The following is a 7097-nucleotide window of genomic DNA, read 5'->3' on the forward strand; positions in this document are numbered from 1 at the left end:
GAAGGTAACTCACCTCAAAGTAGCTGCTGATCTGATCGGGAACTGACTGCCTATTGCTGCTCCGGAAATCCTCCGGCTGCAATTCCCACAACACACTCAATCAATCACTGCTAACTGTCCATTGGGTAAAATGACCATTTTACCCCTGATCATGACATAAGTCAAAGTCAGAGTCAACTTTCAGTTGACCCGACTCGCCGAGTTGGCTTGCCAACTCGCCGAGTCCCTGTCCAATCGACTGACCTGGGTCCCGTTTCTACTCGTCGAGTTAGGCGCTGACTCGACGAGTTCTTCTTCTAAACTGAGGTTCAAATCCTTCATCCTACTCACCGAGTTGTATGAACAACTCGCTGAGTTCATCTTCTTCCGAAGAACACTTTATGCTGTGACTCGCCGAGTTGTATGAATAACTCGTCGAGTCTATTCTTGATCTAAGGAGATTGCCTTGAACTCGCCGAGTCAGGGCATGGACTCGCCAAGTTCCTCCATGGATGAGTTTGGCTTCCAACTCACTGAGTCACACCCCGTGACTCACTACATCCACTCGACACAACTAAAAGGGGACAACTCGGAGACTCGCGAGCAGACTCGCCGAGTCGTATGAACGACTCGCCGAGTCATAGCCATGCAATCTTTATATACGCGATTTTGCTCGATTCCAGTCTATGCCATTCACAGATTTGGGTTCCTAGAACATGAATGACACGTAAAGTTTCCAACTTTACATGTAGATATTCACCAATGAGGGATTTAGGGCTCAAAATGCCTCAAAAGGGTAGATCTAGGGTGAACAAGCAACATGGGTCCATAAAGGTAACAGATCTGAGCTCTTGGAGCTCAATCTTGCCTAGATCTAAAGGCCAAAGAACTTATTACGACTTATATTGCACATACAAGCTTGGGGAAGGGCTCAAGAAAGACTTAATGGAGCAATAAGCATAAAAACAGAGGGAAAACGGGCTATACCTCAAAGAAATCACTGAGGGGGCACTAAGATGCTTGGCTTCCTTCCCTTCCTCTGGATCTACTCCACTTCCTTCTCAAATCCTTCAAGAATACACAAGAATGCTTCAAACTCTCAAGGAAATAAACTTTGGAACGAGGGTTGGGAGCTCTGGGGTGAATGGGGGCTGGCTTGGGGCGGACATGAGGTTTAAATAGGGTGCAAACCCCTGAAACTTAGGGTTTCATCCAACAGCGGTGACTCGTCGAGTCCAGGATATGGACTCGTCGAGTCGCCAACTTAAACATGTCCCGGGTCCCGTATCTACTCGGCGAGTCGGACCTATGACTCGCCGAGTCCAAGGCTAAAAAGAAGAGAATACTCAAATAAGATTTACGTACCAGGAACCAGGTGCTACACAATTCCCATTCCAATGGCCTAAATGTGGGTCCCGATAAGTCTAAGCCCATAAATCCAATATTTGGGTTTTCTAAACCCTAATTAGGGTTTCCAACCCCATCTTAGCCCAATAGGCCCAATAGCTAGGGCGGCCGGTGGCAGCAGTCACCACCCTACGATGGTGGTTTGAGTTTTCCTTTTCATTATTCCGACATGATTACAGTTTTCAATGCAAAAATCCAAAAATAAACACACGCACTAACTAACATAAACACACACATGAGAACACATGGTGGTGGTGGTGGCTATACTCGATTTTTCCAGCCAAGCTACATTGTCCACATAAACACACCAAAGAAAATAAAAATACACCCATCCATAATTTCGTTTGCAAGCATCCAACCACCCTCCTGGTGGCATACGGCGGCGGCAGCGACCGTTTCACGATGGCAGCCACCACCTCGTGGTGGTGGTGGTGGTTCCTTTTGGTTCCCAATCAATCAACCCACACATCAAGCCCTTGTTCGAGATTTGGAAAACAACCACTACTGGTGTAGTACGGTGACGGCAGCAGCAACCCCACGGCCAAACCGACGACTAAAGGTGGTGGCTAGTGGGAAGAAGCGAAGAACAACGGCGGAGGAACCACTGTTGAAGTGGTGGCGATGCAACAGGAAAGAAGAGGCGGAGAGGGTGGGCAACTCCCACCGGAAATCTCTGCCACGACGCCCAATAACGAGTTCCTCCAGTTATTCACTGTCATGGCGTCCCATGGTAGCCTTGGGCTTCAGCGGAGGTTGAAGCAACGGAGAAGCTCGACGGAGGCTGCGACTTCAAAAGCTGGAGGGGTATCGGTGGTCTTTGCCGGCTGGAGAACCGAAGTGAGTGGGTGGTGCTACGGCTAGAAGAGGAAGGCACAAGGGTTGCGGTTGTGAGGGTGTTTAGGGTTAGGGTTACGGGGTGAACAACTATATACCCGACACCCTCAAACTTTTCGACATAATGCCAAGATCAGCCGCTCATTTCTCGTTTTCTTTCAAACCAAGGCCGTAATTTACTCTTCCCACCCTTGCTCACATAATTCCTTTCATATTTAGTCCTACAGTTACCATTCAACCCTCCTTTACAAATCATTCTCAAATAAAGTCCATATGTTACCCTTTTAACCCCAGCCTTCAAAACTCTTTACAAATTGAGTCAGAAATTTACCATTTAGCCCTTGCTTCCCATAATCTATCCATCTTAAGCCCAAATAATTTACCAAGTGGTCCCTACCTTCATAAATATTTACAAAACCAATCTGAAACTTACACTTTTAACTCCTGATGTGTATATTCAATGCACCGGTGTTTTATTTATAATTCCTAATTTATCGCATCTAAACCACACCTCACAGGCAGTGAACCCGATCGAGTATAGTATAGATTTGATAAGCAAGGGTGTCGAACACAAGGGGAACGGTAGTGAATTAATTTAAAATATTTGATTATAGGTTACAAAACACACGAAAGGAATAAAGAAATGTTAATTAAATCTCAAACGAATAACTAATAGCAATTCTCGATAAACTGACAGGAAGACAATTCTCTTCAGGTACTTTGGTTTAGACAAATTACACCTTAAAAGCATAGACAATTGCATACACATATTCATTTATTCATGTTCACCGATTCCTAAAATGATTAGATTCACATTCGCTATTACTAATCCTTTAGCAAACAAGTCAATTAAAAAAGTGATCAATTGGTTAAACTAACATGCTTTGTAGTATTTAGTTCGTATCAAGCAAGACTTGTAATAATAGTTAATTAAATTACTAATTCAATTAACCTCTTGTTGATGGTTCGTCACACAAGGCTCACACATTAACTTATTTATTTCCTAGTTAACTCTAGTTTCACGTTCGTTCTTCCTAGGCATATAATCTTGATGGTCATCAAAATCATAAGAGACAAGCAATCAAGCAGATGGTCATACAACTCGATATACTTAATAATTAACAGAAAATAATTGTCATTAACACATAAGGATCTTTTAACAAGCTTGGCAAGATAAATTAAACATAAATAAACAATCCAATATAACAATTAATCCACAAATCAAGGTTTTATCTAATCATAAACTCAAAGCAAATGGTTTTGACACCAAAATCAGAAAGTAAAACATAGTAGTATCACGGCGGAATGCTAAGCCTCACATTAACAAACCACATGATTACCGACATGAATCCGCTCTCTAATCCTTCAAATCTTCGCTCCTGTCAGCTTAACGGCCTTCCGGCCGCCTTCTAGACCCTCAAAACGGCTTACCAGAAGTTACTTGATGACTAAAATAGGTTAGAAGTCGGAATCCCCTCTTAGAACGAATTAAATGTCAATATATAGCAACTTTACACCGCCAAGCGAACGCAGCGCGTAGGTCTAGGGAAAGCAGCGTGTTCCTCCAAGCTATTTCGTAATCAGCAAGACATGAATGCAGCGCGTTCATTATGGGAACGCAAGGCGTTCGGTCTGCTTTCAGCCCAATTCTTCATATTTGCAGCCCAATTCTTCATATTTGCAGTCCAACTCCGTTTTCTCGGGTTTTTTGCTCCATTTCCGCTCCAACAACATATAATAGCTGTAAATTGCAATTCAAAGCATTATAAGTATCTTTTAGTTCTAAATAAGCGTAATAAAGGCTAAAATATTAAGATATGATATATAAAAATATGTATAAAAACACACATATTAACTCCCAACTTCTAAATTATGCCAGATAACTCCTCGAAATCAACACCTTGCTATATAATTACGAATTTTAGGGTTATTATACATTCATTAATTAATTTATTTATTTATTAAATAAACGGGGTGTTACATAGTACTTGCTTTAAAAATGAAAAATTTTATCGTATTTGGGGTTGTTACAAATTGGTATCAGAGCCTTGGTTTAAGGGATTCAGGCATACTCTCGGGTCTGTCAGAACTCAAACTGAGGAAATGATAATCTTTTCAAAAGAAAAATAATTGAATTTTTCTGAAAAAGGTTTTCTTAAGCAAAAAGGGAGAGTGCAATGTGTGCGATCGGCTGAGCTCAAGTAAGTGTTTCCCAAATTATCCATGCTTATGTATTACGATTAGTATGCTTAATATTTGAATTGCATGCTAGAGTAGGGCTAAGGATACCTTCAGGAATTATGTGATACAATTGTCTAATTTGTGTGATGCCTGATAGCCTAGGAGAATTGGATGCCATGTATTACTTGAAATGGATGTTAACTCTGTTATTTGCTAAGTGTATGCTTTCAAAGTTATATATGATTAGGAATGCATAACCCTAAAATGATGGATTCTACCTCATTTCCTGTTCCTTGTTTGGTTGTGGGCTTAGGGTAGAAACTTTATTTGACAGTCTATGTGATCCTATTTGTGTATAACTTGCATGCATAAGGCAACCAACGGTGTTGATTGAGGATTTCGGTTTTGTAAGGGTTGAGAAATTCTAGGAGAGTCTATGATATGTATGTTGTGTTGTATGGGTTTTGTTCATGAGTATAGTTTGGTGATTTAGATGGATTAGGTCTGACTTTGAGGAAGGTACAGGTAGGTGTGGAAGTTAGTATTGATTTCGTACTACTGGAAGCACATGACCTGTACCCGAGGCGAGTGCGGGTCTGGAAACTCTAAAAAGACCGGTGATGAGGAGTCCCTCGAACTTCTTTATCAATTGTTTTATATGTTGTATTTTCAATTTGAGGATGGTGATTACTACACGAGGAGGTTCAGGTTCAGGATCGGGATCTGGTTTGGGTTCAAGTTCAGGCGTTGAGCAGATTGATGAGATATTGCATGAGCTTATCGCAGTCGAGGTTACTCGCGACATCCTTAACGCTACCCCAGTGATTTTTGGTACCATCAAGGAGGGGATTATGGAGCTCATGGAGGAGCGGCTTAGGTCATTTCGAGCCGAGATTGTCGTAGGTCATATTGGGGCTCAAACTCCCTCGTTCCGGGAGTTCAAGGAATATGGAGCGCCTGAGTTCTTTGGGGCTAAGGACCCCATCGCTAGCCATTGTTGGATCACTGACATGGAGATGCTCAGCGCACGAGCTTTTTCCCCAAGGCAGAAAAGTTGGTATTGATGGGTTTTAAGCATAATATCATTCCTATGGTGTACATGCAACCCTAATGTTTGGATCTAGGTTTTCCTCAAGTTAAACATGCAAACAATCTTCCAAAGCATAAACCCTAATTTAACATGTCTAAGAACGAAATTCATATGTAAATAAGGGTTTGGAATCTTACCTTACTTGTTATTTAGCAATAACAAGTCAATCCACAAAGTCCTTGACTCTTGAAAGCTTAGTGCCTCAAGTGTTGCACCTCTAATGGAGTCATAAACACCACTAGCAACAAGATGATTTAGGAGAGGGGAGGAAATCGACTAGGGCAACACCAGGAAGCATAGGGTTGAAATCCTTATGTTAGGGGGTCTATTTATACTTGTGGCTGCTAGGGTTTTCAGGTGGAAACCCTAATATGACTGCTTAAGCCTTAAGCAGCCCATGGACTCCTTCTAGAATATCCCTTGGACGATTTCCTTATGGGCTTCCCATAGAATTTGTCCAACCTGTATTCCAAGGTAATCCATCAGCCCAATTGCAATTATCTTATAATTACATTCCAGTCCCCTAAGTTTAATTAATATCTTTTGACCACAAAATTAATTTTAAATTAATTCTTGATCATTATTAATTAAACAATATGATTTCTCCTTCAATATATTATTCCTATAATATATTAATAAATCATAATTAATCCTCTTTCTCCATAATTGATCTTATTAGTTGCTATGGTGAAGGCAACCCAAAAGGACCATGCTCATAATCGGGTCAAGTACATACCAAAATAGTTATGGTCTTAGACATCTAATCCAATAGGTATTCGCGTCATGTTTTCTGAGGGACAAAGCACGAGACTGGTGCGAGGAGGTCACCAAAGCGGTTGGGATGGCGACCGTTACAGTAATGACTTGGGAGAATTTTATGCAGAGGTCACTAGAGGATTTTATGCTTTAGAGAACAAGATCTACATTATGAAGACAAAGAGTCAATTCCCTTCCACTTTTCAGTGTGTTATTGGATTAGTTTTGCCTTAAGGTACATGGTGTGATATGGTAGATGGGCCGTTTGGAGTATTATTGAAGGCTTATGTTAAGATGCTTTGATGCTTGAAGCCATTTGCGAAAGTTAGATGCAAAAGGGTGTATGCGCTTGTTTTCAACTTTTAGGAGGGAATTTCTTTTGCCTTCTTTATGGTATTCCATCAACTTCAACTTGTGTCCTTCTAGCAAGAGCAATAGACATTTGCTCATGCTCCTTGAGCAAGTACTAGAGTGACATTAATTAGTCTAGAGTTGAGTATTATATAGACTAAGAATTTGATGCATGTGTATTTATGTTTTTGGATTAACCCTAGTTAATTTTCCTAGGCAATATATTTACTATATCATAGGCAATTTTGTGTGCTATGGTGGTTTACCAAGAACAATCATCAACATGTCTACATGTTTTGTCCATATGGTTTAAATTTCTTATATGGTTGGTCCTTATATGGTTCTTCCATTTCCATTCACCACCACCGTACAATCCCAATTCCATTAGGTTCATGTAATTTTTAAACCATCATACAAGAATTATTATATTTTTTTGATATTATAAATTTGTATCAAAAGCTTAAAAAATACCTTATAAGATCACAAAGGTGTAAATCGG

Source organism: Lactuca sativa, chromosome 8 (assembly GCF_002870075.4).
Source record: "Lactuca sativa cultivar Salinas chromosome 8, Lsat_Salinas_v11, whole genome shotgun sequence".
Lineage (NCBI taxonomy): Eukaryota > Viridiplantae > Streptophyta > Magnoliopsida > Asterales > Asteraceae > Lactuca > Lactuca sativa.